This window comes from Mirounga leonina, unplaced genomic scaffold, assembly GCF_011800145.1.
Source record: "Mirounga leonina isolate KUSES-001 unplaced genomic scaffold, KU_Mleo_1.0 Mir_91, whole genome shotgun sequence".
NCBI lineage: Eukaryota > Metazoa > Chordata > Mammalia > Carnivora > Phocidae > Mirounga > Mirounga leonina.
In genome coordinates this window covers 49,201,884-49,224,729 of record NW_023270839.1, presented here as the reverse complement: position 1 = coordinate 49,224,729, position 22,846 = coordinate 49,201,884, and the positions used below count along the sequence as shown (strand labels likewise).

General features: G+C 39.2%; 1 protein-coding gene and 1 pseudogene across 5 annotated transcripts in view; one reads left to right on the top strand and one right to left on the bottom strand.

Annotated features, from left to right (window-relative positions):
* The window catches only part of PEAK1 (pseudopodium enriched atypical kinase 1), a 321,626-nt gene that overhangs the window by 244,888 nt on the left and 53,892 nt on the right, over nt 1-22,846 (bottom strand). The gene's annotated exons all lie outside the window — the stretch shown is intronic.
* On the top strand, nt 9,356-9,959 carry LOC118003180 (annotated as a pseudogene).

Genomic DNA, 22,846 nt, shown 5'->3' with positions numbered 1-22,846 from the left:
CATATAATTATAGTTTTATTATAGAGGAAACACACAGGGCAGGGTCTGGAGTAGAGGGGGGAGGTCCCCAAATGAAGAATTTCCATGCCCTCTCCCCATGAGTCAGTGTGTGTCGTCCTCCCAATATATCAATATATTCACCAATCAAGAAGGTCCCCTTTGGTGTCCAGAGTTCTTATTGGGATTTCATTAAATAAACATGAATGATTAAATCACTGGCTGATCACATGACTGAACTCCATCTCCAAACTTTATCTACCTCCTGTGAGGTCAGGAGGGTCCCAACCCTCTAATCATGTGGTTGCTGTTTCTCCTGACCAGACCCCATCCTGTAGCTATCTAGGGATCCACCGCAAGTCACCACATTACCATAACAAAGTCACTCATTCATCCAAAACCTAAGTTAATACCCTCATGGAAGAAACTTCTTATTTTATAACAAATATTAAAGCAGAATTTAATGACACAAACCCTTTTAGTTTCACGAAAGGCCAGAAATTACAAAGGGATGAAAGGAAGGGAGTATTGATCAGAAGGTGACTTTTTTTTTATTCTTATGTTAATCCCCATACATTACATCATTAGTTTTAGATGTAGTGTTCCATGATTCATTGTTTGTGCATAACACCCAGTGCTCCATGCAGAACGTGCCCTCCTCAATACCCATCATCAGGCTAACCCATCCTCCCACCCCCGTCCCCTCTAGAACCCTCAGTTTGATTTTCAGAGTCCATCATCTCTCATGGTTCGTCTACCCCTCCGATTGCCCCCCTTTCATTCTTCCCCTCCTGCTATCTTCTTCTTCTTTTTTTTTTTCTTAACATATATTGCATTCTTTGTTTCAGAGGTACAGATCTGAGATTCAACAGTCTTGCACAATTCACAGCGCTTGCCAGAGCACATACCCTCCCCAGTGTCTATCACCCAGTCACCCCATCCCTCCCACCCCACCCCCCACTCCAGCAACCCTCAGTTTGTTTCCTGCGATTAAGAATTCCTCATATCAGTGAGGTCATATGATACATGTCTTTCTCTGATTGACTTATTTCGCGCAACATAATACCCTCCAGTTCCATCCACGTCGTTGCAAATGGCAAGATCTCATTCCTTTTGATGGCTGCATAATATTCCATTGTATATATATACCACATCAGAAGGTGACTTTTAAGGGGAACACATTTCACAACTAGCTTAGATTATGAAAATAAACTTTATCAAAAAGGAGCAATGCAGACCAATGTAATGTTTGCTAACATTGAGGCATATGTCAATATAAAACCCAGAACTGGCATACTATTCATATAAAACCCACTTACATCCATTTTTAAAATGGATATACTGGTTAGGTCACATAGCAATGGTTAACATCTTCTATCATTGTCAAATGCAATGCATACTGAAAGAATTAAACAGTTGGCAAATGAAATGGAAAGGAGATCAAGCTGCATTCTTTCCAAAACCTGCCCCTTTACATAGAGTTAACTGAAGGAGCAAGGACTCAAAATCTATGCTACCAACCAAAGCTCTGAGGGTCAAAAATTATATTTTATAGAACTGTCACTTTCCTCACCAACACCAATAAATAAGTTATTAACTCTACCCTTTTGGCATAATAAAGTCATTTCGATAGAACTAAAAGTGCTACAGTTTCAATGTCAACTCTTTTGAAGATAAACGCTGCTGCTCTACCTCAGAATTCAAATTGCTGCAGCAGGTCAGTAGTCTGCTCTATTGTGTTGACACACTTAACTCATTTTATAAACCTAGATTTGTTTCTCTTCTATAATGCTCGAAAAAAATATTTATGGGAAGGCAATTTCATTTTGCTAGGCTGACAGAGACAGTCCCTTGGAGAAGGGGCCAACTCAAGCAGGTCTGAAGCAGCTGTTAGGAGCCAATTTTCCTACCTGTTAATTGCAGTTGTGACTACGTTGCACCAGCTCACACACCCACCTGGCAAGCAGTAGATAAACTGAAACAGTCACAACTCAAGAGTTTGAAAACTAGAAGGCTCTTTCCCCCTTCCTATGAAGAATTCAACTAGGAAATAAAACAGTAAAGGAAGACAAAAATGTCAAAAATACATAAACATTAATTGGACCTTCCTGACTACCAAAAAAAAAAAAAAAAGAATTTTATAAATAGCTAAGAGAAAAAGTATGCATTCATTTGGTCATTCAACAAGTATTTACTGGAATTCCTACTGTGGCGGACACTGTTCTTAGGTGCTAGCAATATAGGAGTGAACAATGTCCCTGTCCCCATCAGAGAAGATAAAAGAGGAATAAATAACTCTCGATCAATCATTAGGTGTGAAGAAGAAAATAAAACACGGCCATGTAATAAAGACTGTTGGAGGAGTGCTTATTTATAGTGACTTGTCAAGGGAAACCTCTTTGAAGAAGGGACATTTACGCTGAGATTTAAATGTCAAGGAGGATAAAGCCAAGCAACAGTCTGAGGGAAGCCCATTCGCCACAGAGGGACAAACAGGAGAAGACCCTGAAGCTGGAATGAACTTGGTATATTCACAGAACAGAAAAGAGGCCAAGGTGGCTCGTGTTTCGTGAACAGGGTTAAGAATGGCAGCAGGTAGGTTCCCCCAAAGTGCCACCATTTCGAAGTCATCAGTAGGAAAGATTAAAATAAAAACAGTGACCAATGAGCTACTCATGGGAACTCACTTTTGGACTAGTAATGACCGCCAAGAAACTTTCAACAGAAAAAAGAGAAACATGAATTAAAGAAATGTCGCAAGAGCAGCGGTTTCTGAATCAGGAAAGATCAGCACTAGAGTCCTGGCTGAACCAGTGCTGTCAATCACCCCCAAATCAACAGCGTTCTAAATAAGATCAATGTCTAGGACTGGCATACCTGGACAAGGGGTATCTGAACCTCATAAAGGAAGTATTAAAATGCAGAACTCATAAATGAACTCTAGGCAGAAATGAGTATTTCTGAATGTGCTTGTCCTAATCCCTGCCTGACCTACTCATTTCAGAGAGTCCAAGGATTTCTTTTTAAAATTTAAATGTAAAAACAGACACAATAAAACAACACCCTCCTAGAATAGAAATTCTTAGCAATTTTAGAAAATTTTACCACATGTAACCATCTTCCTGGAATCACAAAATAAATTAGGATTTTAAAAAAGAGGGGAAAAAATTCAGTAAGTACTTAGTCACCTGTTTTCTTTCTCTAGCAAGCACAAAACAAGCCTTTAGGTTTAAAAGTATAACATTAAATGATGCTATATTTTAAAAATAAAATATACCTATTAAAATGGAACTAACTCATCTATTTGAAGGACAAACTATATTTTCTAGCATTGAAAGACTCTCAGATATACTGTACACGTTATATAATGCTAACCAGATTTTTTGTAATGGTACTGTAATGTTAAAATTCCCAAACTATGCTTACTGCTATTGAATAGATGCATTTTTTTTCCACAGAAGCATTTTGGTAAGGTTCTAACTATTCACCTAAAAAAAAAAAAATAGGAAAACAATGGAGATCAAAAGCTTGCTTTAGGTGAAGTATGTGGCAATATGCCCTCACATAAGCTGCATGCTTAATTTTAATAAAAAAGAACACTGGCATCAGAGACTACAATCCCACTTCTATCACTTCCTGAACCTCAGTCTTCCTCATCAGTAAAATGAGGCTACTACCATCTACTCTCAAAAACGAAAGATTAAATAAAATGTAATAGGTGAAGATTAATGCATTCCAGTCTTAGTAGTAGTAATCATCATATCAGTAGAGAGAATAGAGCAAATATATGTTTAAAAAAAAGACAATCATAAATTACAGGTTATAAGAGCTAACCACAATGTAAATAATACTCCTGGAGTTGAATATACAGGCCAAATTCCTGCTTTACCTATAAAGAAACAAAAACTCAGAGAATTTAAGTGACAAGCCCCAAGTCAAAAAGCAGGCAGAAAAGGGGCTAAAATCTTGTTTAAACTCCTAAATGGGGTGTACATTTACAGAGCACTTTCACATATTGAAGACCCAACTGATCTTCACTATGAAATAGCTAATTTGACTGCTGAAAAAGCCCAAGGCTTACCAAAGATAGCCAGCTAGTAGTTCGTAATGGAACCACAAGTAAAACCTAGGACACTGAATACTGCTTCTCTCTTTTTTTTTTAAGATTTTATTTATTTATTTGAGAGAGAGAGAGGGAGGGAGGGAGAGCACAGAGGGAGCAGGAGAGGGAGAAGCAGGCTCCCCGAGGAGCAGAGAGGCCAACATGGGGCTTGATCCCAGGACTCTGGGATCATGACCTGAGCTAAGGCAGACGCTTAACTGGCTGAGCCACCCAGGTGCCCCTGAATAGTGCTTCTCTTAAAATAGAGATTGAAAATCTTTCTCACGGGGCACCTGGGTGGCTCAGTCATTGAGCATCTGCCTTCGGCTTGGGTCAGGATCCCAGTGTCCTGGGATCGAGCCCCGCATCGGGCTCCTGGCTCCGCGGGAAGCCTGCTTCCCCCTCTCCCACTCCCCCTGCTTATGTTCCCTCTCTCACTGTGTCTCTCTCTGTCAAATAAATAAATAAAATCTTAAAAAAAAAAAAAGAAAATCTTTCTCACTCAAAACTTGACTTATACAAAAAAAAAAAAGTATGCCTTAGGGGCGCCTGGGTGGCTCAGTTGGTTAAGCGACTGCCTTCAGCTCAGGTCATGATCCTGGAGTCCCGGGATCGAGTCCCGCATCGGGTTCCCTGCTCAGCAGGGGGTCTGCTTCTCCCTCTGACCCTCTTCCCTCTCGTGCTCTCTGTCTCTCATTCTTTCTCTCTCAAATAAATAAATAAAATCTTTAAAAAAAAAAAAAAGTATGTCTTAGCAAGCAATCACATTTTTTACTTCAGGTAATAATTATTATTTTTTTAAGGTTTTATTTATTTATTTGACAGAGAGAGAGGGCGAGAGATAGCAAGCACAAGCAGAGAAAGTGGCAGAGGGAGAGGGAGAAGCAGGCTCCCCACCGAGCAGGGAACCCAAGGTGGGGCTCGATCCCAGAACCCTGGGATCATGATCTGACCCAAAGGCAGACGCTTAATGACTGAACCACCCAAGTGCCCCAATTCAGGTAATAATTATTTTTAAAGTCATACCATAAAGACATAAATGTTTGCATTCTGTATTTAATAGAATCAGTCAGCTTCTTAACATTAAAATTCTCACATCAAAGACAAGTCTTTTGATATATTCCCAAATTAAAAACTCTACTGATACCGGCTTAATGTAAGGTAGCAAGGATTATTTTTATTGTTTATTCACAGATTATTTTTACAGAAAAGCTGGGTTAGTGAGTTGAATATTTTATCATACTCAATTAAGAAGTCTATTGTTTCTATCATTAATGACTCTAATAAACACATCCTTAAAAATTACCTCATCAATCCTTTACTTTCCTTCATGTAGGATTTTCAAGTTAACCCTTAGGTCAATCAGTTCCCGTACTTAAGTCAAGATGATTCATTTTCATAAATAATTATGTTACAAATACTGCATTATTATGCAGCTAAAGGGAGAGACAGACTGGGAAACTGATTAAAAGAAAAGGATTCATATGGAGATGAGCCAACTGAACAATACAGTAACTAAGTAACAGTCATATTTACATTACATTTTTCTGGATATCACTGAGAAAGTATACATCTGCTTTAAAAAGGATCAAGCTTTGCAGCAAGATTTCTAGGTTTAACAAGAGGACATAACACAGCAATGTGGGAAGTCAGAGCTCGGCCATCATGATGGTTTTCAGATCATTTGTGCAAATACAGTGAGAGCATTTTCTCTATTCCAAAGAGGCCTCTGTCAAAAGTCACTTTCAAAGATATGAAAATGCAGGTCCACATGCATTAAAGTAATTTCTGAGTCTCGCAAATAATAATTGGAAATACTGTTGTTGAGCAGGTGAGAGCAGAAGAGAACCATTACATTAATACACAAATGAGCTGCAGCCACTCACATTCCTTTCACATGAATGAGAGAAGAATAAATATATAATTCGGGTGGAGATCAAGCACTCTTGAAACAGTCATGGCCAGAGAACACCATCTAATTAACTGCTTAGCTCAGTTATAAGACTTCACTTGGGCTCAGCAAGGACTGTCACTGAATAGAAGAGGGGGCACAGCCTAAAGGTAGCAAGTTGTCTGGTGAACTGAGACAGTGCATACACCATAAAGTACGCTGCTTGTCTGTTTTCTGCATTTGATAATAATGTAATGGTGAACTCTTTAGGTAAGCAAAATAATAAGTGAATGAGTGTGTTAGAAACTCAACTGGAGGGCGCCTGGGTGGCTCAGTTGGTTAAGCGACTGCTTTCGGCTCAGGTCATGATCCTGGAGTCCCTGGATCAAGTCCCGCATCGGGCTCCCTGCTTGGCAGGGAGCCTGCTTCTCCCTCTGACCCTCCCCCCTCTCATGTTCTCTCTCTCTCTCATTCTCTCTGTCTCAAATAAATAAATAAAATCTTAAAAAAAAAAAAAAAAAAAGAAACTCAACTGGAAAAAAAACCCAGCTTGTGACAAAGCACCCTATTCGATTTCTTACAGCTTCCTCAGCCACAGCTTTAAAAGAGCCATACAATTCAGAATGATCAGCTGAAGCACCTTATAATAAAGACAGATAAATTCTGTATAACCCATTATTTTTGCATTAAAATTATCTAAAGATAATTTATAGTTGGCTATTACATAGCATAATCAATTATTGGAATACTTCATTCCTCACTTGCCTTGGACATGCAACAAGAGCTTACTATAAACATATTCTTCTATTCAGAGCAATTCACACTTAAAGTACTCTACTTATTACAATATACAGGGATGCCTGGGTGGCTCAGTTGGCTGAGCATCTGCCCCTTGATTCTGGCTCAGGTTTCATGATCTCAGGGTCTGGAGATTCAGCCCCATGCTCAGCAGGGAGTTTGCTTAAGATTCTCTCTTCCTCTTCCCTCTGCCCTTCCCCCTGCTCACTCGCGCGAGCTCACTCTCTCCCTCCGTCTCTCAAATAAATAAATTTAAAAACAACAACAATAATATTCATTCAATACACATTTATTAAGCACCTATTGGGTGCCAAGCACTTTTGGTGGAAATACCAGGAAACACCATGCTGAATTACATTAGCCCTTGCTTTTAGAGGTAGAGGGTATGGCTTACAGATGTGCAAATATTATATAACAAATGCTAAAACAGAAATGTGTACAAATCACAATGGAAATATAGAAATGGAAAGGACTTAATTCTTCTGAGGAAGTGAAAAAAAGCTTGTCAGACTACCTAATTTTTTCACTGTTACAAGGAGTTTGGTAGATATATTATAGGTTGTTCACAAGGAAAGGGGAGCATGAAAGATCTACAGCCTGTGCAAAGTTGTATAGCTAGAAAAGAGTACTTGTTTGGCATGTAACAACATAGCCCTAAAATAAGTACAGATGAAAAAATAAGCGATCACCAGAATGGGAAACAAAGTATCTTCAATAAGGCAACTTAGGAAGTTTAGACTTTATCCCAATGAAAATGTGAAGCACTGAAAAGTTTCAAGCAGGGGGGATGCCTGGGTGGCTCAGGTGGTTAAAAGTCCAACTCCTGGTTTTGGCTCAGGTCATGATCTCAGGGTCTTGAGATCAGGCCCTACTCAGGCTCTGCACTCAGCACAGAGGGTCTACTTGTCCCTCTCCCTCTGCTCCTCCTCTCCCACCCACCTATCTGTCTCTCTTTCTCTCTCTCAAATAAATAAATAAATTTCTAAAAAATTTCAAGCAGGAATGTGATTGACCTTGGCTTTAGAAAAATCCTTCTGGCCATATGTGATATAATGATTTATAATGATTTGTATCATCTGAATGACCAAAATATATTTCTCAGAAATATTTGCTCTGCATCCATAGTTCCTGAAAACACTTCAGACCATAAAGGTAAAATAGATGTCTTATTATTAATGAAGGTGAATTCTGGACCAAGGGCACCCAAAGGGTAGGGATTTGTTGCCTGGAGGACCAACCATGTGATCAGAGTCTTGGAACTTTTACAATCACCCTCACTCCATCCCAGAGTGGGGAGGGGAGAGGAGCTGGAGTTTGAATCAACCAATGGTCAATGACTTAGTCAATCGTGACTATGTAATGAAGCCTCCATAAAAACCTGAGAGGACAGCTTTTTTAGTCCTCCTTTTTAGAGAGCTTCCATGTTTGGGGGGGGCCCGAATGTTGAAGCAGGCCCCCAAGTCCATGAGGACAGAAGCTCCTTTGTTAGGAACCTCACCTTAGGTAGCTCTTCATCTAGATATTGATTCATATCCTTTATCATATCCTTTAATAAACTGGTAAATTTAAGTAAGTGTTTCCCTGAGTTCTGTGAGCTGTGCTAGCAAATTAATTGAACCTAAAGAAGAGGTTGTTGTTGGAACCTACAATATGTAGCTGGTTGGTCAGGAGAACAGGTAAGAGCCTGGGGCTTGTGACTGGTGTCTGAAGTAGAGCGTGAGGGCAGTCTTGTAGGACTGAACCCTTAACCTGTGAAATCTGATGCTATCTTTGGGTAGACAGTGTCAGAATTGAGTTGAATTCTCAGAAATCCTACTCTGAGAATTGCTCGGTGTTGTGTGTTGGAACCCCTGCCTCCGACACTGAAATTGAATCTGGGAACCCTAAAAGACCATACATACAACAAAAGGAAGGAATGATGTTGGAGCAATCAAGTTTGGTAGTTCTATTAAAAGATTATTAAGGGCACCTGGCTGGCTCAGTCAGAGAAGTATGTGAGTCTTGATCTTGGGGCTGTGAGTGCAAGACCCACACTGGGTGTAGAGATAAATAAAAACTTAAAAAAAAAAAAAAAAGATTATTAAAATCATTACTACCCTTAGATGAAAGCAACAGATTTGGCCCTTAGGAGGCCACACCATTCTCTATGTAATGAGCAATGCAAAGGGCCAAGAGGAAGTGTCTTGCTGGGTTTGACCCACAGAGACCATTTTTCACCTATCTGGAACTCCAGAAGGCCTAGTTCAAACGACTGAGTCCATTTCCAGGACAAGTCTTCATTCAGATGTGTGCACCCCTAGACCTGAAGAGTAGCTAACAGGTAGCTACTGAGAGAAGATGGGGGCTCTGGAGAGAGCCTGGACATTTTACCACAATAAAAAGGATATATATACATGTATATCTGCAATATTATATATGTAATGTATATTACATAATTTATATACTTCAAAATATTTTAATTGTGGTAAGATGTATATATATAACTATATATAAGTATATATATTTACATATTAGGATATAAGTACTAATATTAATAATATATATAGCTCTTCCTAGGCCGGCGCTCTCACCAAGGAGAAGGCCATGTTCAGTTCAAGCGCGAAGATCGTGAAGCCCAATGGCGAGAAGCCGGACAAGTTCGAGTCCAGCATCTCCCAGGCTCTCCTTGAGTTGGAGATGAACTCCGACCTCAAAGCCCAGCTGAGGGAGCTGAATATCACGGCCGCCAAGGAAATTGAAGTTGGCGGTGGTCGGAAAGCTATTATCATCTTTGTTCCCGTTCCTCAGCTGAAATCTTTCCAGAAAATCCAAGTCTGGCTAGTGCGTGAATTGGAGAAAAAGTTCAGTGGGAAGCACGTTTGTTTTTACCACTCAGAGGAGAATTCCGCCTAAGCCAACTCAAAAAAGCCGTACAAAAAATAAGCAAAAGCGTCCCAGGAGCTGCACTTTGACAGACCCGTGCACGACGCGATCCTGGAGGACTTGGTTTTCCCAAGTGAAATTGTGGGCAAGAGAATCTGTGTGAAACTGGATGGCAGCTGGCTGATCAAGGTTCATTTGGATAAAGCACAGCAGAACAACGTGGAACACAAGGTTGAAACTTTTTCTGGCGTCTATAAAAAGTTTACAGGCAAGGATGATAACTTTGAGTTCCTAGAGTTTCAGTTGTAAACAAAAATGATTAAATAAAACTTTCACAGTAAAAAAAAAAATAAATAATATATATATATCATGAATTAGCAATTTTATAACATACTCATGTATAAATGATTATTTGTGCCTAAAACCTAAGGTTTTTGGTTTTTTTTTTAAAGATTTTATTTATTTATTTGACAGAGAGATAGACAGAAGAGCACAAGCAGAGGGAGTGGCAGAGGGAGAGGGAGAAGCAGGCTTTGCACTGAGCAGGGAACCCGATGTGGGACTCGATCCCAGGACCCTGAGATCATGACCTGAGCCGAAGGCAGACGCTTAACCATCTGAGCCACCCAGGCGCCCAAACCTAAGGTTTTTTATGATTTATAGTACCAACTTGAAGTTTTAAAAATTTTATTGTTTCAAGATCTGAGGGGCGCCTGAGTGGCTCAGTCGTTAAGCGTCTGCCTTCGGCTCTGGTCATGATCCCAGGGTCCTGGGATCGAGCCCCGCATCGGGCTCCCTGCTCAGCGGGGAGTCTGCTTCTCCCTCTCCCACTCCCCCTGCTTGTGTTCCCTCTCTCGCTGTGTCTCTCTCTGTCAAATAAATAAATAAAATCTTTAAAAAAAAAAAAAAAGAAGATCTGAAGTAATTCTTTAACAGAAAAAAAATATTTCTCCTATAAGATAGACCTACTAAATTCAGGATCAACTTACTAGAAAGTCAAAGCAATATGAAGATAGATATGCCAACCAGGTGTTGAAAACAGCTTGGTTTAAAAAAAAAAAAATCATTTAGTAAAGGATCAATGTGTGGCCAAAAGCAGATATTTGTTATACACAAATGAGCTACTGTATTGCAGAGCTCTGCTCATTAGTGTACAGAGATGCATTACCCTCACATTAAATAAAGACTCAGTGAGCAAAACACTGTAGCAAGCATCTGTTGGCTAATGACAAAGAAAACGATGGACCCTTTGAGGCCAATTTCCATCCAGCTGTAAGCATGGAAGCAGCAAACGCATGCACTGCTTTTCAATATTACCCCCAAATAACCATGAAAAAGAAGCTCTTCGGCATTCATGTTACTCTATGGCAAAAGCAATACAAGTATTAATTACGTATGCTAAACAAGATACTTAGAAAAAGTTAACCCTAAATAAGGAGAAGTCAAATATATAACTGCATTTTATTCTCATTCCACTTTTCTATCAATATCCATGGTCAGGAGAATGATTGGTCGAAAGAAGGCACTAAACAAAACTGTAAACTAGGCAAAGTTTGTCTTCTTATATCAGTTACTTTTTCCTGTCCCTGCTTTATTACCTTTTTTTCTCCCCACCCTATCCCCAATGTTCACATATTTCCCCCAGACCTCTGCTCTAATGTTCTCTGGGGCCTGCCTTGGCCTCCCTTGCCCCTGTGTTGAAATCTATCGTACTTATATATAGTTCTCAGAATGTCATGTGATCTGGTTACAGCACCCACAAACATCTATAATTCCTTTAACTTGCCCTCCCTCCCTAATGCTTTTATCTAACCTCAAGACCACACCCTCTCCTCCCTTCTCAGAAACATTTTACATAGCCTTTATCTTTCCTATATATTCAACTTTCTCTCTTCACTAGTGTCTTTCTCTCAGTACATAAACATATTTAAGTCTCTATCTAAAAAGCAACAAAACCCTTAGCTTATTAAAAGGTAAATAAATGCTAGTATATGGAACTTACTCTATGGTGTCTTCCCCCTTAGTCTCTGCCTTCGCCTCACCACATTCACTCCCCAGGCCACAGCAATGTGACCTCTGCTCACACCATTACCTTAATCCAAGGGCTTTTCATCTAAAGGCTGGAGGGTTTGTGGATAGAACTCAGGAGACCTACGGACTTGGATGGGAAAATATATTATTTCTTTATTTCCTCCAACCTCTAAAATTACTAATACTATATTTATTAAATTACTATAAGCCTGCCACTATACCTTGCAGTGTATCGTGTTAAAGAAACACGTAATACTTTATTACTATTAGTTTGGTAATAATACTTTAATATAAGGGTGCCTAGGTGGCTCAGGTCATGACTTCAGGGTCCTGGGATTGAGCCCTGTATCTAGCTTCCTGCTCAGCCGGGAGTCTGCTTCTCCCTCTTCCTCCCCTCCTCCCCCCAACTCGTGCTCTCTCGCTCTCTCTCAAATAAAAAAAAAAAAAAAACATTAATATAATTGGCTTCCCTTGTAATTCTATGTATTTTATTTTATCCATCTGCAGCAGACTTTCCAAATATGCCACAAAAATACCTGCCACCCACACGCTCTTCTATGGTGTAAATTTGTGGCTCACCCACAAAGATGTGGAGTCTGATTCCCTTCTTATATCCAAGCTGGCATTTAACTTGCTTGTAACCAAAAGAGTGTGGTGAAGTGACAAGGAGTGACTTCCCAGGCTTGGTTAGGAAAAGTGATGCAGGTTCTAAACAGTGGGGCGGTTTGCTAAACAGTGATAGTTTCCAGAACGGAATCTGGCACCTGGAACTGGAGTGCTGACATAATAAGAACATAAGACAGGTGACACCAGCTGTGGGATTGGGTAGTAGACACGAACAGGAAGGGCCACAAGGATCTCACAGCAAAAGCCTGATGAGCACTGAAGAGGCTACTGGAAAGGCCTTAAAGGAGAGGGAGTAAAACGTTATCAGAAGCTGGAGGAAAAAAGACCATCATGAAGGGGCAGAAAATTTAGCAAAACTGTTGCTTGTGATAAGTCAAAAAAGCAGAAAATGCTGGCAATGAACTGTTACTTCTAGCTAAGGTAATTTCCAAGCAGAATGTCCAAAGTGTCAACTGGTTTCTTTTACACATGTAACAGAAGGTGCAGCTGGAGAGATGAGCTAAAGAAAGTCTTCTGTTTTCAAACAGGATTCAGAGGAAATATAAATAAACCAGCCATTGCTGGATTCAAAAATAAAACTATTTTTCATCTACAATCTCTCCCAGCAGAGAATGCTGGAAACAAAAAAAGGGGGACGAGATCAAATACAGGGTGCTGAAAGGAAAATCTGGTCTCTAGACAGAGATGAAACCAAGGGTGTTGCTATAAAATCCTTTAACACTCAGTTTCTCCTTCTCAGTATCTTTCTCTCAGTGCCTTTCCCTGTACTTGTCTGCTAAAACTAGATGTGCCCAGGGGTTCTGTCCTCAATCCTGAGCAATTTCTTCTTCAACCACTCCTGAAAAACTATTAACCTCAAAATTTCTCTCAAGACTCCACCTCTCTCCAAGAACTGCATACAAATCTGCACATCTCCACTTGAACATCTCAGAAAAACCTCAAACTAAATATTTTAAGAACCTATCTATCCCCCATCCCACAAGTTCTATTTTATTTGTTTATTTATTTATTTGAGGGGGGGAGGGGCAGAGTCATCAAGTTCTATAGATTCTACCTGCCCCCACACACTATTTATTCTAACCATGTCAAAATATAAGACCCACCATGGATAGGAGTACATTCTTTTCTATCTAGAATGCAACTCCTATTATAAATCCTAACTACTTTGCTATGTGCTAATTTAATTCAACAATATGGAACACCTATTCTATGGCAAACCTGGCAGGACCTATGCCAGGGCTAGGCAAACAAAACTGAGATAGAGAACCTGAAAGGACTCCGTTTTAGAAAGGCTCCCGGTCTGCTGTTTCTCTACCTGGCCCCATTTACTCATGCTCTATATCTCATCTTGCATCTGAGTAAACCAAAGCAGCTATGATCCCACTCCAAGGGGGAAGCAAGAAAGTTAACCATTCTCTGAGTTCTGTCCTAGGCCCCATACACCTGATAACATCTAAGAAGAGATCACGAGCATGTGTCAGGACAATGGCTTCAAACCTCAGTTGACGCTGGTGCTAATACTCCCTTACCTTCGGTGATTTATGGAATAACACCTACTGTTCACCTGACACTACTTTTGATCAGACCCTACCCTGGATTCCTGAAGGAACATGTACCATTGACCCCTTTCCAATATAAACCCCTAACCCCAAGCAGTGAGGAGACTCCCTTTTCCTTTCCTGAGGCTCCCAGAACCTCTATCTGCTGTACTCTATCACTTATGCTATTCAACAAACTCTGCTCTCACTTCCTCCTGGCTCGCGTTTGATTTCTACCCTGCACTAAGCCAAGGACCTTCTTGGCTGGTCCTGCGAGACCCCCTCTGGGACCTCGGACCAGCCTTCCTATGTCAAAATTAAGTGAGAAACAGGTCCTGCCTCTTCTCTGGAATCACAGGGATAGAAAGAAAAATAAGTACAACACTGGGGTTTATCATGAAAGGTAGTATTGTATGGCAGACTAATTCTTTTGTGGGGGTGGAGATACAGCAGGCAGTAAGCAAAACAACAGAATAAATGTAATACATTCTCTTGGAGGAGCAAGTTTATTTGATGTAAGTAACTTAACAAAAGATTTTAATATCAACATATTCATTATAAGCAGAATACAAAATTTACATGAAAGATGCAATATAATACTTAAAAATTCATGGGTTGTTTTGAGCAAGAATAACTGTTATTAGAATTTAAAGTAACATTACTAAGCAGAAGGAGACCCACTTTAAGTCAGAGACCCTCTTAGAAGTAAGTCACCCCACCTAAAGGAACTTTTGGGTCCACCTATCCAAAAAGGCAACCAGGGCTGGGTGAACATTCAGTGAAACACCACTGGATGATCAAAAAGATTCTGTGGGACTCTTTGCTACAGCCAGCCTCCCTCTACACAGTCTCTGTGGAAGGCTTCGGACACAGCATGGAAGAAGTCTTGCAGATGACTGAGGAATCTTGAACAAACTCATTTTTTTTTGTCAGATTAAAGTCATCTGTAACTATGTAAAGGAAGTCTAAGAAAGCTAAGAAAAATTTTCTGCTGGCTCCAATTCCTGCCAAGATGCTGAATTAGCAACACTACTGACCCCATCTCAGGAGATCGGCCCTTGGGGAAGGTACACAGAAAAACTGGAAAGAACGATGAGAAACACCTGGGGGCACAAGGACCCCTTTCCAACAGGTATGTGTGGAATGGTGGCTATGGCCTGCGGCACGAGGCAGCTCACCAAGGCTGCGGGATAACAAAACAGAAAAAGAACTACTGAGTTCTGGTTTTTGCTTTTCTTGTGCCCCAGCACCTACGTGCACACAACCTGGCCCCATATATGCATTACTCAGACCTCAGATCCTCAGGAAAATAACGTTCCCTGGCTGTTTCTTTCCATCACCTTCTCCTGTAACACAAGCCCTTGGCCTGAGCACCAGTAATCACAGCAGTGCCTTGTCCTAAAGGCAACTTCTTCCTCAAGAGAAACAGGTAAAGAAGTGACCTAAAGTTATATGGTATGGGGTGAGGAATGACTGATTCAAGCTCTGCAGTGCCTGGGGCTCTCCAACTCCTGCCCCTGACATCACTGGGACTAATATTAAACCTAATCCAGGCGCCTGGGTGGCTCAGTTGGTTGAGTGGTTGCCTTCGGCTCAGGTCATGATCCTGGAGTCCCTGGATCGAGTCCCACATCGGGCTCCCTGCTTGGCAGGGAGTCTGCTTCTCCCTCTGACCCTCCCGACCCTCCCCCCTCTCATGCTCTCTCTCTCTCAGTCTCTCTCTCTCAAATAAATAAATAAAATCTTTAAAAAAAAAAAAAAACCTAATCCTCCCCACATAAGCAGTATCTGACAAAGGAAAATATCAAGTATTCAAGCTGCCATAACAAAATGCCATAAACTGGGTGGCTTACACAACAGAAATATTTTCTCACAGTTCTAGAGGCTAGAAGTCTGAGATGAGGGTGCCGGCACGGTCAGGTTCTGGTGAGAGCTCTCTTTTTGGCTTGCAGGTGGCCACCTTCTGGCTGTGTCCTCACAGAGAGAGGAGAGAAAAAGAGCATGTTCTCTAACATCTCTTTTTATCAAGGCACTGTTTCCATCAGACCAGGGCCCCACCTTCACAACTTCGTCTAACGCTAATTACTTCCCAAAGGCCCCATCCCAAATACCAACACACTGGGGCTTCAACATAGAAAGTCTGGGGAGGGGCGCCTGAGTGGCTCAGTCAGTTAAGCATCTGCCTTCGGCTCAGGTCATGATCCCAGGGTCCTGGGATCGAGCCTCCATCGGGCTCCCTGCTCCGCGGGAAGCCTGCTTCTCCCTCTCCCACTCCCCCTGCTTGTGTTCCCTCTCTCGCTGTCTCTCTGTGTCAAATAAATAAATAAAATCTTTCAAAAAAAAAAAAAAAAGTCTGGGGAGACACAAACATTTAGCCATTATATCTATGTTTAAAAAAAAAAAAAGGTGAAGTTTGATCCTAACATCATACCATATGAAAATCCATCACACCAGATGGATCAAGGCCTTAAATGTCAAAAACTTAAAAAACCTTAGTAGAAAAGATGAGTATCTTTTAACCTCAGGATAAGGAAAGATTTCTTAAACAAGACAAGGGAAGTTTGTACTAAGATTAGTAAGAACTGTTCAAAAAATACCTTAAAGGAAGTGAAAATACAAATTATAAAATAGGAGAAAGTATTCACGATACACCCAACTTATTATGCATTATTATCAAGAATATATAAAGCAATAACACACACACCCAAAACATGGCCAGAAAAATGGACAAGAGAGACTGAAGAGGCATTTGACATCAGAACATATGCATATAACCAATAAATGTATGAACAATGTTCAACATCACTGGAGATCATAGAAATTCAAAGCAAAACTCTTTGTCAGTAAAAAACAGTAAGCAGCTTTGAAAATAGACCAAAAAAGAACAGACTACCTACATTTCTCTCTAGCTCAGACATTCATTACCTCTCCCTTTCATTGCCTTTAGGCTATTTTTAAATTTAAAAACTGTAGAAAACTGATAATAATGTGAACTATTCTTGAGCTTAAAAGAGCTAATTAGTTGTGTCCAGTGGATTACAAGTTTAATTGCCCAATGGATAGATCAGTTTTTGTATCCATTTGAAAAATTCATTTCAGCATTCCTTTACTGCATACAAATGAGTGACTCTTCAAATTTGCCTTTGAACTAATTTTAACATCTTACCAGTTTCCTCATTAACTAGTGAGTTAAACATTTGACAAGTGTTCATTTTATATCTGTATGAGTCATGATTATAACCCCTTTTTAAAAATCCTTTAAAAAAAATCATTTTAACACCACAATCAGAATCCAGTATCATCCATTTATGATTAAAAGAAAAAAAAAAAAAACCTTTCAGCAAATGAAGAATAGAAAGGGCTCTTCAACCTGAGGATAACAACTTCATGGTAAAAGTCTGAAAACTTTCTTCCTAAATTCAGGAACAAACGAAGGACATCTGCTCTCACAACTTCTATTCAATACTCTACTGGAGGTTCTAGTCAGTAAAATGAGGCAAGGAAAAGAATTACAGGTTGATAGGAAGAAGTAAAACTGTCTTTACTTACATACACATCATAATTACATAACAAAGCCTAGAGAATCAAAATAAACAAAACAAAACAAAAAACCCCCACAAAGCTACTAGAACTAACAAAGGCCAATATACACAATTCAATTATATTTCTACATACTAGTAATGAACAGTGGAAATGAAATACTTTTAAAATGTCATAATAGTCATAATAGCATTAAAAAATCAAAGTGCAAAATTTGTACACTGAAAAAGAAAATAAAAATTATGGCTCTTGAGAAATTACAGATGATCTAAATAAATGGAGAAAGATATCATGTTTACAATATTAAGATGTCTGTTCTCTCCAAATTGATCTGTGGAGTGAACACGGTGTCAAGTAAAATCTACGGATGTTTTTGTAAAAAATGAAAAGCTAGCCCTAAAATCCCTATGGAGAAGTGGATTCTAAACCGTGTATGAATATACAAAGGACCCAGAAGAGTCAAAACAAATCTTCAGAAGAACAAAATTGGAGAACTTCCACCATTTCACTTCAAAACTTACTATTAAACTACTATAATCGATATAGCATAGTATCAGCAAAGAGAAAAAATGTCAATAAAACAGAAGACAAAGCTCAGAAATAGACATACACATAATAGCCAACTGATTTCTGACAAAGTTATCAAAGTAATAAATGAGAACAAGAAAGTCTTTTCAACAGCGGTGCTGGGAAAACTGGGTATCCACATGCTGGACCCTTACCTAACAACACGTACAAAACTTAATTCAAAATGGATCAAATATCTAAATGTAAGACCTAAAACAATAAAGCTCTTAGAAGAAAACATAGGACAGAAGCTTTATGACATTGGATTTGGCAGTGATTTCTTGGATATAATACTAAAAGCACAGGTAACAAAAGTAAAGACAAACTGGACCCCACGAAAATTTTTAAACCTTGCACATCAAAAGACACTATCCACAGAGTAAAAAAAGCGGCCACAACATAGGAGAAAATAGTTGCAAATCATATATCTGATAAGGGATTAATATCCAGAAAATAGAACTCCTAAAACTTATCTTATAACAAAACCAACCAATTCAAAAATGGGCAAAGGACTTGAATAGATATTTCTCCAAGAAGATATATGAATGGCCAGTAAGCACATGAAAAGATGCTCAACATCACTGATCACTAGGGAAATGCATATCAAAACTACAATGAGATACCACCTCATATCCAGTCGGATGGCTAGTATTAAAACACACAAACTCACACACACACACACACACACACCAGAAAAACAACAAGTGCTGATTAGGATGTGGAGAAATTGGACCTGTGCACTGTTGGGGGAATGTTACAAGTACCACTGCTATTTAAAACAGCATGGTAGTTCCTCAAAAATTAAAAATAGAATTACTATATGATCCAGCAATTTCACTTCTGGGTACATATCCAAAAGAATGAAAGCAGGGTCTCAAAGAGATATTTGTACCCCTTGTTCACAGAAGCATTTTTCCCAGTAGCTAAAACATGGTAGCAACCAAGTATCCATTGACAGATGAATGCATAAGGAAAATGTGGCATATACGTACAATGGAATATCATTCAACCTCAAAAAGGAAGAATATTGTGCCATTCACTACAACATGGATGAAACTTGAGGACATGACGCTAAATGAAAAAGCCAGTTACAAAAGACAAATACTGTATGATTCAACTCACATGAGGTAGTGAGAGAGGTGAAAATCATCATAAAGACAGAAAGTAGTTCTGGTAGTTGCCAGGGACTGGGGGAAGAGGAAAATGGGGATTTATTGTTTATTGCACATAGTTTATTTTACAAGATGAAAAAAGTTATGGGGATGGATGATGGTAACCAATGCACAACATTCTTAAAGTGCTTAATACCACTGAACTGTATACTTAAAAATGGTTAAGATAATAAATTTGTGGTATTTTTTACAACTTTTTAAAAAATTAAAAAAGAGAATGGTAAGAAAGAAGTTGGTAAGATAAGAACCAATTAATTTTTTTTTTAATTTTATTTATTTAATTGACAGCGAGAGAGGGAACACAAGCAGGAGGAGTGGGAGAGGGAGAAGCAGGCTTCCCGCTGAGGAGAGAGCCCGATGCGGGGCTCGATCCCAGGACCCCGGGATCATGACCTGAGCTGAAGGCAGACGCTTAACGGCTGAGCCCCCCAGGCGCCCCCAGATGATTTTCTTTAAAAAAAAATAAAGTGACAGAAATCAGAAAAGTGGTTTGCTCTAGTGAGAGGACAGAATGTCAAGGAAGAAGCCTTAAGGAACTTAAAGAGTGATAAAAATGTTTTACATGTTATACGGGTGTGGATTACATAGGTAAATGCATTTGTCAAAACTCATTAAACTGTAGAAGATCTATGCATTTTATCATAAAATTGAAAATTATACCTCAATTTTTAGTTTTTTAAGATCACAATTAAATACTATTTTATTTTAGATCATTTAACTAGCAAAATTTAAAAGTCTGAAAACTCTATTGAAGAGACTATAAAACAGGATCTCTTATACAATGGTGATAGTGATTTATTTCCAATCACTCTGGAAATAAATTTTGTATTATCTCTTTAAATTTATGATTTACTACCCTATGACCCAGCAATTCCATTCATAGGTATATGTACAGGAGAATCTCTCCCACATGTACAAGAGGAACATACAGGAATGTTTCTCACATCAGTGTATAAAACAGCAAACGCCTAAAAACAAGATACTTATCACTCAATCCCAGAAATAAATTGACCATGATAAGTAAGGGTATCACTTTTGAATATTTAACATATCTTTTTTTTTTTTTAAAGATTTTATTTATTTATTTGACAGAGAGAGACACAGTGAGAGAGGGAACACAGCAGGGGGAGTGGGAGAGGGAGAAGCAGGCTTCCCGCTGAGCAGGGGGCCCGGTGTGGTGCTCGATCCCAGGACCCTGGGATCATGACCTGAGCCGAAGGCAGACGCTTAACAACTGAGCCACCCCAGGTGCCCCTGAATATTTAAGATATCTTTATATTTTAAAGACAACTCAGTTTTGGTATATACATATTATCAGCTTGTTCAATGTGTGTATGTACAGAATAAATCCAAAATAAGGCAAAGAATTAAGGTATTATAATGATTTTCTACTTTTTAAAGGTAGAATTTATTCATTCAACATGACTTTTATGGGAGTAAACACTGTAAGCCATTGAAATGCAGGTTACATAATTGATACAATATTCATATACAAAATATCCTGCAGCTGTAAACATGAATGAAGTAGATCTAAGTATATGGAAAGATCTACAAGATACAGAAGTACACTGAAAAAGCAAGAAGTAGGGGCACAGTCGTTAGGTGGCTCAGTCGTTAGGTGTCTGCCTTCGGCTCAGGTCATGATCCCAGGGTCTTGGGATCGAGCCCCACATCGGGCTCCCTGCTCAGCGAGAGGCCTGCTTCTCCCTCTCCCACTCCCCCTGCTTGTGTTCCTTCTCTTGCTTTGTCTCTCTCTGTCAAATAAATAAATAAAATCTTAAAAAAAAAAAAAAGGAAAGAAAAAGCAAGAAGTAAAACAGTAAGTTCTCATGGATTAAAATAAATTCCATATATATTTATATCTGCAAAAACAATCTGAAAGTAAATAAACTGTAAACGGTGCTTCCTTCTGAAAATAGCAACAGGGGATCAAAAGTGAAGGGAAGACTTACTTTTCACTGTAAATCCTTTTGTACCATCTGGATTATTTCTGACCATATACTTGTTTTGGTAATTTCCATGAAGACAGAGGAGAAAGAGGCCCTCAAACAACATTTATGTTTCTGGTAAGCAATCTCTCCCATGCCTTACAGCAGATATTCTAAACCTTCATCACTACCCTCAAACTCCACATCTCACCCCTGTTGCCTACTTGCAGAACATCAACAACCACAATAACCCAAAGCCAACAACTTTGTTTTCTACTCCAGAGAAATGAGGGAACTCCCTATATTTCCTAATTCACACCCACATATTTACCTCTGACTACATCCATGGGTACTTCCTTCCCTCAGAAGAAAGAGGCCACTCCAGGCAAATCTTGTGTTCTGAGGCAATCTCCTGTCTCTACAGGAAAGCCTGTTCCCTCTTTTAGTCCTCTCTCTACTTCCACAAGCTTGCTCTTAACTTGTCCTTTCTCCTACCACCTCTGTATATATGCACGTTCAAGCCCCTCCCCTTTAAAAAAAAATACCTTACATTCCCTTCTATGTAGGACCCTAAACTCATTCTTCCCCTTCACAGTTAAACTCTCACAGCAGTGGGGACTGAAGCAAGATTGTGGTAGGTTGATCAGTGAATGGGAGATGAAGAGACTGCCTCAAGTAGAGACTGTCCCCACTGTTACTAAAAAAAATACTCTTGCTGAAATCACTAAAAGATGAAACCTATAGGCATTTTGTGACCCTTATTTTACTTCATCTCTCTGCAGTACCTGACACTGCTGGCTGCTTCCACCCTCCTGAAACTCTAATCCCTTGGCTTCTGTGACTTATCTCTTTCCTGTCTCTCTACTACGTACTGGAAATTCAAAAATAAATATGACAAAGTCCCCGACTTCAAGCACAGATTCTCAAATGAGAGAAATACATGCAAACAATCACAACACAGGGAAAAAGTACTATGATAGTGACAGGTACAAAGTACTATGGTAGGTTTGTAATGGGGAAAGAGAGGGAGCATGCATTCTGAGGAGGAGGAAACCAACATGGACAAAGCACATGTATAAATCAACATAGTTTGTACAGGGAATTTAATGGATATAGTTGAGCACACAAGTTTTGAAAACAGTAATCTGATTCTACCACTTACCAGCTGAATGAAGATAAAATAACTGTCTCTATCTCACAGGACTATAATGAAAATTAGATACTATATATAAAGCACTGAGCATAGGGCCTGGCATACATGGAAGTCTCAATAAATGTTAACTCCTTCATGGCAAAAACAGTCAACAAACTAGGAATAAAAGGAAATTTCCTCAACCTGATAAAGGACAGTTATAAAAAAAACCCACAGGTAGTGCTGAAAGACTGAGAGCTTTCCCCCTAAGATCAGGAACAAGACAAGGATGTCTATTCACATCACTTCTATTTAACATTGTAATGAAGGTTTTAGCTAGGATGCTTAGGTAAGAAAAAGACATAAAAGGCATCCAGATTGGAAAGGAAGAAATGAAACTATCACTATTTATAGATGACATAATTTTATATATAAAAAATTCTCACTAATATATTAACAACTTAGAACTACTAATTGAACTAATAGTTCCGTGAGTTTGCATGATACAAAAATCAATTATATTTCCATACACTAGTAATGAACAATCCAAAAATGAAAGAAAACAATTTCATTTACAATAGTATCCAAAAAATAAAGGGCTTAAGAACGAATTTAGCAAAAGTAGGAGACATACACTAAAAACTATAAAACATCATTGAAA